The 10,973-nt window shown below is 38.6% G+C and overlaps 1 long non-coding RNA gene across 1 annotated transcript; it reads left to right on the forward strand.

The window, feature by feature from the left end:
- The first annotated feature begins 1,180 nt into the window (after positions 1-1,180).
- Positions 1,181-9,720, forward strand: LOC129526099 (uncharacterized). The gene is made up of 4 exons (XR_008670710.2): positions 1,181-1,355; positions 5,349-5,387; positions 7,990-8,098; positions 9,563-9,720. It is a non-coding gene; the product is annotated as an uncharacterized lncRNA (long non-coding RNA).
- The last annotated feature ends 1,253 nt before the right edge of the window (positions 9,721-10,973 follow it).

Below are 10,973 nucleotides of genomic sequence, written 5' to 3' on the forward strand. Positions count from 1 at the left end.
CTTGACATACTTAGGTAAGGAAAATCAAATCAAACAACAACAACAAAAAACCTGTGGACCCATATGTCTATTGGCCAATACCCAATGCATAATTCATAATGCGAATTTGAGACTATAATTTAGGGTAATAAATGCAATCCTACAAAGTACTTTGAGCTTTGGCCTGGTGGGATTTATGACTAGAAAATGGTGGCAGAAGGGTTTGCACTGTTAAGTGGAAGCAGGTTTCCCAAGTGTCATGAATTGAATTGTGTCCCCCCAAAAGTGATGTTGAAACCTTAAAACTCCCAGCACCTGTGAATGTGACCTAACTGGAAACAATATCTTTGCAGACGTAATCAGGTTAAGAAGAGGGCATTAGAATGAGTCTGAACCCAAAAGGACTGGTGACCTTATAGGTAGAAGAGTGGGAGATGATAGAGAAGGGCAATAGCATGGGAGGGCAGAGGCAGAATTGGGGAGCTGCAGCTGCAAGCCCAGGGAGGGAGGAGGCAGGGAAGGACTCTAATCAGTCTCAGAGGGGCATGGCCCCCTTGGCACTCTGATTTGAGGCTCCTGGCCCCCAGAACCCAGTTCATGGTACGTATGGCAGCCCTAGGAGACACAAGCACCGAGGGAGAGGATGGAGCTGTGCTTTTGGAAAACTTGCAAGCTGGAGGGTTGAGCAAGTTCGTCAGATCTCGGTGAAGATGGGTGGTTATATTAACTTGGAAGAGAGTGCATCACAAATCACTCACTGGAAGAAGTAAAAGGGAAAGTTTGATGCCGTGATCCTGGTTTACCTGTAAACCACACAGAGGCAAGATGGAGGAATGACTGAAGACCAACTCTCCACCTGCGAGGCTGAATCCAGAGTATTTGGCCAGTTACTAGCTCATAATGCTGATCATTTATCTCCCAGGTTTTGGAAAAAGCATTGATATTGACTGCTAGTTGACAAAGGGGAAGAAATAGGTTCTTCAGGTGGCAGCAATCAAGAAAACAAAGGCTTCCCAAAGTCACACATGCAACCAGGCACTATCAGGGCTGTCAGAGTTTCCAAGGACAGGGAGGCAGATCCCATGAAATGAGGCTGGACAGGAAGTTCTCCCAACGAGGTTATCATGCAAATCAAGAAGAGTGGGAAGTGCCCGAAGACAGGAGGCTGCCTGCCAGCGACTCCATGGGCTCAGGCTGTTTGTAGTTCATGTGCGTAATTTTTAAAGATAGACATAAGACATATCCCTGAAGGCGAGTACAAGAGAGAAAGACAGGGCTCTGAAAATACTGCCACAGGCTCAAGTTCCAAAGTGCTGGAGTTACAAAAGGATAAAGGACAACGCAAAGGACTTTTTAGCCAAAGAAGAACCAGAAAGGTAAAACAGAAAGCAGGAAAGAGTGTGGGCTCTGAGGCTGGCTGTATCTGTGTTTGAATCTTGGCTCTGTCCTTTACTTCCTGGTGAATTTGGGTGGCTTTTGAGCCTGCATACACCTGGACTTGAGTGTGGCTTTCATTTGTAAAATGTTGATGATCCGTGGGCCTACCTCAGAGGTTTGATGTGAATGAAATATGTTTGGTGGAGTACGTGGACTGTAGCGAGAATTCATCACATATTTGCTCTTATCACGATTATTAATTAGAATAATTAAGAGCATAGTGTAAGAGCATTTAAGGAAGGGAAGCATACATTTAAAAAGCTACAAAATAGTATAACAGTGTGATTACACACACACACACAGACACACACACGCATACCCACTTTAAAAAGAAATACACCAAAATGGTAATTTTAAAACACTTGGCTGGTAGGTAAAAATAAACTGGAACACAATCAGAGGAGAACAATCATATGTCCTGAGGAGCGGCTGAAAATGGGTCTATTTGCCATGGAGAGAAGTGGACACGGAGGAATTTTAAGGGGTTATTCTGGTTTTGTAGGATTGCAGTGGCTACATCTAGAATCAACGGGTGGAAGTTATATGGCATAAATCTCAGATCAGTGAGGTCAGTATTATTTGATGCTTATCTGAGCTTTCAGAAGGAGGAATACTTTATTAAATGAGTTCTTTATGCCCTGGGCCCTGCACTGAAGGAGTTACATGCATTCTCTTATTTAAAGGTTCTCTCCAACAGGAAGAGTCCTAGGGAATTGGAGACGTCGCGAAGGAATGTTGTAAGGAGAATTCAAGCCTAAAACGGTGATAAATCACAGTATCTGCAATATCTTTTTGAAACTCATGGGCTTTGGCCTCCATGTTCTAGCCTTGGCAGGACAGAAGGGTTGTAAGAGCAGTATCTGGTAGGGGGTCAAGAGTCTGGCTCATGGTGGAGGCCAAGCAGAAGAGTGACCTCATGGAGACCACGCCTGGGTTTGTGTGCCCACTGGAGAGCTCGTTCCTATTGCAGGGCCATAACGTAAAGCAGAGGGTGCTTCCTTTCGGAAAGCTCACCTATAGCTCCTTCAGGCCTGTACTCTTAGGAGGGAAAAAGGAAAGGAGTATAGGTTCTGGAATTTAAAGAAACAAAAAGGATTATTCTGAAACATAAAGACTTTAGAGGACATGTGGGTTCATATTTTATGTCTTTTTATTTCTTTATTCCCTTTGCTTTCCAGGCTTCAACCATATATCTGGCCCTCACGTCCAAAAGCTCGAGTTGATATGTTTTGTTGCTGTTTGTTTCTTATTGTCCACAGAACTTGAGGCATGGGCCACAGTACTGGGGATAAGGAAGGTGTAGGGAGTAACAGCCAGAGTAGTTCCTTCTCTCCTTTTCCCAATGGCAAGGCTGAGAAACCATTTATCAAGCATTTTTATTGACTGGGACAGCTTGAAAGCACCGTCATTACCTGGGCCCATTTCTCTTCCACTTTCATGGTAATTTCTGTAGTCACTGAGGAAGCCCACATTCTGGTTGGTCCACGGATTTCCTTATTGCAATCATTTATTTGCCTGCACTATAGGCTTAATTCTCCTTCCTCTTTTGTACCAAGAGAGGAGCTAAAAATCTTATCAATATCACAATTGACTCCTAAGCTGAGGAAGAAAGTTATTTTCTTATGTGACGTGTAAAGTGATCCTCAATATAATCCCTAAAGTTGAACTTCAGAAGTGTTTCGTGCTGTAGCAAAATTGGGGGAAAACATTGGCAAAATCTTCCAAGAACACATAGGTCTTGGGATGGCCACATGCATTTGGCTATCTACATTCCTGCACATCTGTGGAGAGAAAAAAAGTTTCTTTTTTAAAATACAGAGTCATACGTTTATTATTAGGCTACTCCAAAGATGTAACAAGGTGTTTTGTTTTTATTTTTTCAAAATGGGTTTGACAGTCTTTCTGCCTACTGATTGTCACGGCTAATTGCTCCTTCATTCGCATGAGAAGAGAAAATATAAGAGAGGGAACGTGATGGCCCATTACAGCAGCTTCTGGGAATGAATATGTATAAAATAATCTACTGAATGGAGCACAGAATGAAAGCAACACATAAGAATTCAAAGGGTACATTTTAATGATGGGTGCATATATATTACCAACTTGGGGGAGAAGACATGGCACCTGCTACTCTGCCTTCACTCAAAGTGTTAAATGAAAACCTCTCAAAAATTAAAAACCAGCTGTCTTATGACTGACATTTAATTCTTAAAGATGTGATTTTCCTCCGTATTTCCTGTGCTCTTTACAAACCTGTTTATCAAATGTATAGAACACTTTTGTTTATGATAGTTTATGATTAATCATTCACCAAGGACACGAGTCCTTTGTACCTATTATTGTCAAGCATTTGTTTGGACTGTGTTTGACCCTTTGTACCGAAGTGGTCTGTGTTGGAACCTTTTGAAAACAATCTACCAGGCTGAATGTGCTCATGCCACTTACTGAAATATCATGGCTCTGTTGCTGTGACATCCTGTTACATGGGAGAGACCAAAATTACAATTTTAGTCACAATATCAAATCTATTGTTACGCCAGGATAAATAGATTCATACCCGGTTAGTTGTAAGTATTCTAGAGTGAAATTTTAAAGAACATTTTAAGAAATGCATGACTGTCTGGTGACCAGAGTTACATGAATAGTATGCCTCTTTGAAAAAAAAAGGAAAAAAAAACAAGAGCAATCTAGCATCAGATCTATACTCTGCTTTATGGGACAATCAAAGTCCTTCCCAAACACACCTCAAGGGAGTATATCCATATATCTGATTACTTAGTGACCAGAGAATCTCAGCTACCAAAACAACGGCGCAGGTCAAAAGGAAGAACAGTATGAGTTACTGCTCCTTGTTTAATCATTCACTATTTGGACACCTCTTAGATGAGTAACTGCCTCAATTTTAATCTCTTCTCATTCACTCATTCAGTCAACAGACATTTATTGTAAGGTTGCTATGTGTGAAGTACCTTGCAAATATCAATCTGGGTGGTCGATGACCTCCAAGAATTCATAATCTAGCACTGGGCATAAACATGCCCACATTTAACTTCAAAACAAAGTTGTAAATGCACCTGCCACATGTCTGATACAGATAATAAATGTTAGGAGTTCAGAGCAAGGATAGATACTTAATAGTGTTCAGAAGCCATTGTACAGAAATAAGTGGATTTGAGATTAAGGAATGGCTAGTAAGATTTTCAGGGAAAGAAAATGCCAAGAAGAGGAAAGGGAGGCAGTAACATCAGATGGTCAAGAATTAATTTAGAGAGGGTTGGCTAGACAGAAGAGTTCATGAACAGGATTAGTTGGAGACTGGATTGAGAATGAAGTTGAAGGTCTCTGATTTTATTTTGAGGTATGATGAGCTGTCAAAGGATGGAAAGGGCATGCTACGTTATGAAGCAAAACTAGAATACCTGTTTAAACTCAAGAAGGATTAACAGACAGTATAATACCATCATTCTCAGCAAAGTAACACAAGAGAAAATCAAACACCACATGTTCTCACTCATAAGTGGGAGCTGAACAATGAGAACACATGGACACAGGGAGGGGAACATCACACACTGGGGCCTGTCATGGGGTGGGGGGGGGAGTGGGGAGGGATAGCATTAGGAGAAATACCTAATGTAAATGATGAGTTGATGGGTGCAGCAAGCCAACATGGCACATGTATACCTATGTAATAAACCTGCATGTTGTGGACATGTACCCTACAACTTAAAGTATAATAATAAATAAATAAATAAAACAATGTGATATTGACGAATATTGTAACATTTTTATACTTGAACTTAAGAATTTCCCTATGAGAAATCTGATGTTCTTTTTATCTGACCTTAGAGTGTGCAAATCCATGTAAATAAATGGAGAAACTCTCAAAACCTTTAAAAGTCAATTAATCTGACCTGCCATTTCTACCCTCTCAGGTTCTGAGCACTGATTTCATCAAGCCGATGGAGGCAACAGTAAGTATGAATCCAGTCTCTGTGTGTTGGTTATTTCAGAGAAAGTCCAATGATAATGACCTTCATGTTCTTTAAATAAGCAAATTGTCAGATGCAAAAAACTATCACCCAAATCAATACAATGAAATAAGTGAAGCCTGGTGATTTTTGCATTTTGCCAAAATACATTCAAAAATGGACAGTGACCCCAAATGACATTTGACATTCCTTTGACAAAGGAATCTCAATCAATAAAGAATATGATAATATTCAGTAATGGCATTCCACTCAGTTCTCTTTACCCTCTGCAAACAATAGACATTCCCAAAGTGTCATCCTATTGGGGAAAATATACACAGGCACACACAGACACACAGAGGCACACACACGTACATAGGTACATATATATAGAATATTGGTTTAATGGAGCTTATGAGAGAAAACCAATCATTATAGACTGATGAAAAGCCCTGTGCTGCCTCAATACTTCTTTATTCCTATAAAGGTATTTTACAGTCACATGACGTAAATAAGAACTAGGTTTCACTCCAAAATAATACTTTTCAGGAAGCATTGTCCTCATTTTTGGTTCAGAGGACTATTACATGGTGTCATGTCTTATTAGAAGTTCTTAACATCACTCATTATAGACTTAGGTAACAAAAGAATCCTTTGGGATGCATTCTGTACTTAAACCAAACCACAAATATTTTTAGATATTTTATTTGTTAAGAATGCTTCAAAATTTCAATGCTTATATTGGAAATGAAGGAAGAAGCGAACCTTAGAACTAGGGATGGGGACAGCTCTGAAATCCACGTTTATGTACTCCGCATTGATCCATTTATATATATATAACTTCAGACATTCGTTCATGAAACATGTATCAAGCATCAACTGCATCCCAGAATGGGTTGTCCTTTAAAATTGTCTTAACTCAGAGTAAAAGGATTTTTTTTATTGCTGGTTGAAGGTGCCCCTCAAAAAGGCACAGCTTTGAGATAATGCGTTTAATCCTCCCTTAACTAGCACATAGTCAATGCCCAAGAAAATACAAAGACAAATAAGAAATGTTCCCTCAGATAACTTGCTCGGCTGGATCTCATATCCAAACCAGAATCTCATATTATGTAACTCCATAAGCTTCTGTCTTTATCATCATTGGAATGTGTTTAAATAAGACCATCTGTGAAAGTATTGCAAAAACATATCTATTATCTTTCTGATTCATTTATGGATGATTTTCTTCAGATGTTTGAAAACATAAAGTTTCAACACGTGAAAAAAATCACTTCTTATTACTTGGTTGTCTTTGTTTATCTTAAAAATTGGTTTTATTTCATCTGAAGGCCAAACACATCCCAAAACAACTAGTTAGATAGTGATCATTTACAGAAATTAATCAGGACAAAGGCGTGAACTATCTAAAAGAGCTCAAAAAGATTTTTATAGCAATTTATTGAAATATAATTCACCTATCATAAAATGCATTCTTTAAAGGGTGTAATCCAGTGATTTTTAGTTTATTCACAGAACTGTAAAACCACTGACACTATCTTTCATCATCCCAAAATAAGACATATTAGCAGTCCCTCCCCGCTTTCCCCAAAGCTTCCCCAAAGCTCTTGGCCTCCAGTACTCAACTTTCTGTGTCTACGGATTTACCTATTATGGGCATTTCCTATAAATAGAATTATACAATATGTGGCCCATTAGTACTGCTTCTTTCACTTAGCACAGTGTTTCAAGGTTCATCTGTGTTAGGGCATGGATCAGAGCCTCATTCTTTCTATAAAATGTCAAATAATATTCCATTGCGCAGACATACCACATTTTGTTTATTCACCCATCTGTTGAGCGTTTGGATTATTTCCAATTTAGCTATTCTGAAAAAAGCTGATAAAAATATTTGTGGACAAGTTTTTGTGCAGATTTAAGTTTTCAGTTTTCTTGAGTCTATACCTAGGAGTAGAATTACTGGGTCATATGTTAACTCTATGCTTGACATTTCGAGGGACTGTCAAACTGTTTTCCAACGTGGCTGCCCTAGTTTACATTCCCACCAGCAAAGTATGAGGGTTCAAATTTCCCCACATCCTCACCAACACTTGTTTCAGAAAGATTTCTATACAGGCATGTGAATAAAGTATCTTAATTTCTAAGAATAGAATAAATTCATTTCAAAGAAAATAATAAAAGCACACTATACCAATGTTATTTATGGGGAGATTAAAATAGTATCATTTTTCATCCTGACAGCTTCTCAAATCCCTGCACCAGGATTCTAGGAAGAGAATCTCTTGCAGCCATTGTATATTCTCCCTGTGGCACAGTAATTCTTAAACTTTCCCTGGTGCAGGAAGGAGTGTCATTTGGGGGTCTTCAGTGAACACCTCTCCTGCAGATAAAGAATATGTTGTCCAAGCTGTGAGCAATCAAGTGGCATGTGTTCCTTAGGGCTGCAAGGATGAAGAGTTTTTATTTGGTTCCCATCTCATAGAGGTTATTTATGTATCCTAACTGGAATTTCGACTCTTGCTATGATTACTATGTATCTTTTACCAAGCCTATGCTCAGTCATTTGATAAATTTTATAGTGTAAATGACCAAATATTTCTCTTAGACATATTCCTTAGAGAAAATTAAGATGCACAGTATGCTTCAAGATGATGGCCAAGAACAACCAACTCAACGAGCCTTCAGGAATTCATGATTTGAATATCATGTTCAAGGTAGGCACCTTTTTAAAGTTAGGACAATTATTAATGATTCACAAATACTTGAAATTCTATCAAAAGTCTATGATATGATAATTTACAGTATGCTTTGGGGAAAGAATTCAGCCTTACTCATTCTAGAGCTAGCAGAAGTGAACGACTATAGAATGTAATAACTTTAGAAACAAGTATGTGTGTGAATGCATGTTGCATCTTAAGAGTTTAGGTTGAGTCCTAGGTAAGTTATGTTGGCATGTATACATTACACACTGCTATTTGAAGCTGTTAAATCACATGCACATACTCATGTTATTGGACTGCACCATCCATAATTCTTATTCCCAACAAACTGCTGTCATGAAGTGCTTAGTAGGTCCTGGTGTGGTTAGTCCCTCAAAATGTACTCTGGGTATTGAGTCGATGTCACGAAAGGTTGCTGATGGATTTTATTTGTTGGACAGAATAAGAGGCAAATAGAAGGAGGTTTTATTCTATCTCCAGAGACCTCTAGTGTCTTCTGCTTTTAACATGAGGATGTTGTTGCTATTCTCTGTTTCCAAGATCTTTGCAGTAGATGGCCAAGATCTTTACGGTACTGGCCAAGATCTTCACAGTAGATGCAATGAAACTGGCCATGCACTTTCTTACTTGCTAAGGGTACTGTAGATCACCACTCTGTCTGGTTGTGAGATCACAACAATAATAACCACATTGCCTCAAGTACACTGTTAAAACTTGGGGAATGCTTAGACATGGCTTCAACTTGTCCAGGCTGCCTTCTAGATAAAGATCAAACCAAGAAAGTCCATGTGTCACTGCTCCGTGAAGGCTCCTGGTGGAACTCCCTGCCCCACTCCACCTTTAAGATTTCCAGCACAGTGTCTTCACCTCCTTCAGCGCCCCTGTTTACATGTCCATCTCTCTCTTTAGAAGGTAAGCTGCAGAGGAAGTATCAGGTCTCGATCATCTTTATATCCCGACGGCTTACCGTGCAATAAGTAAATGATAAATGTGTAACTGTGGAGCACCGTAATCCCCTAAATTCCTTGCAAAAGAAAAATTCTGTTTACACTTTCACTGCAATGCATCATAAACTTTGTTAGCTTTTATGCAGATGATGATAGTATGCCCTTCATAAGGTTAGAGGGATAAATTGTGTGTGTGTGTGTGTGTGTGTGTGTGTGTGTGTGTGTGTGTGTGTGTAAACTGCCTGGCACTTAATGAATATTAATAATTGCTTTTAGTTCAAGAAAATAATCTATGTAGATTAATGATGGTTCTACTAAATTTGTCAAATGGGGTTCCCTAGTATTACATAGAAAGTGTTAAAAATTCAAACATATTTACCTTGCACATAAGCTCAAATGATTTTAAGCTGAAGTTAGCTTATAAAAATAAATTATTAATTTAGTTAGTAATCAAAGTCCAAACAAATCCGTAATCATGAAGACTCTAATCATTTGTTTTTGTTCTTCCTAGCTACAGACATCAGCAAACTCGAGAAAAGAAGGTTTGCTCTGGGAGATTCTACATGTGACCTGTTTATATGTAATTACATTATCTATTACTCAAGTATTTGTCTTGTGCTGTCTAAATTATAAGCTTCTCAACTGTTTGCCTTGAGTGAGATATGCACGCTAAAGCCTCTCAATAAATATTAATTGAATGAATAATTGAAAAAAAACCTGACTGCCTTTTTACTTAAATCCAAGCCTTTGCTAAGTTTTAACTTTCTTGATCATACAATCACTTACAATTTACAAAGGAAAAAGTATAATAAGTGGTGAATCACTTTTCATTTTAAATTCCACTTTACATTTTGTTCCTAGCACAAACATCGCAGATTTTATAAGATTTATGTATTTAACTTTCAACTAAATCTAGAAAACGATCTTAGAAAATCGCTGAGTTTCCCTTTTGAGGACTCTCTAATTCTGTCTGTTCATTTAACCTGGTTTGATTTGAATCATGCATTCTTCCCTCTGCCTGACTCAGGTGACCAGTGGTTATGGATGGGGAAGTAGATGACGCTCCATTCTGGGGAGATTCAGCTTAGTGCTGATTTTTTTTTTTTTTTTAAAGATCTAGTTCAAAACTAGTCAGTAGAAAAATGGGTGCATTCTTACTTTTCATTCCCAAACTACTACCATTCATGATTGAACTCTGATTCATGATGTAGCGTAAGACTTAAATCACAGTTGGCGCTACAAAGAGAGAAAACAGAGGATTGGCCAGGGCAAAGCTACACATTGGCTTCTGCCACCGAGGGGCACCTCATGGGCAAAATCCACACTTATGAACTCTACTCAAGGGCCATTTCCTCCTTGATAGAATCTCTGTTTCTCTATCTAGTTATGATGATGTTGTGAGCACAGATCAAGACCTCCTCTTACATAAGAACAAATCTACATGTGGAGGGTCTTATTAAAAAAATGAATTCAAAACTTCAAAAGTGAATATATTTCTCTAGCCAATTTTATATTTGATAAGAGGAGTAGTCAAATTTGGCATAATGAGAACATTTATGATGTGGGAAAATCTCAAAACAAGTGTGTTTCGTTTCTTTTCTTTTCAAATTGAAGAAAACCTAGGAAAAGGCGGCTAGTTGCTGAATCCCACGAATGAAGAGAGAATAGAGATTTTCTTTTGGAGACAGAGGAAGAGAAGTGATTTTTTTATTTGCATACTTTGAAAACTTGAAGGCGGAAGTGGTTTTCTTGCTTGTAGCAGGTCCAGGCCCAAAGTAAACGATTCTAATGAAATAGTACAGGGTTGTGGATAAACGACATGTTTCATGGGTGAAGCATTTAGGAAAACAGCTTAATGTATCATTTTGCTATAGGTTCTCTGGCAGCCGACAGCCCTCCCCGTATCCATCCCTGCACCATCC

This window comes from Gorilla gorilla, chromosome 14 (assembly GCF_029281585.2).
Source record: "Gorilla gorilla gorilla isolate KB3781 chromosome 14, NHGRI_mGorGor1-v2.1_pri, whole genome shotgun sequence".
NCBI lineage: Eukaryota > Metazoa > Chordata > Mammalia > Primates > Hominidae > Gorilla > Gorilla gorilla.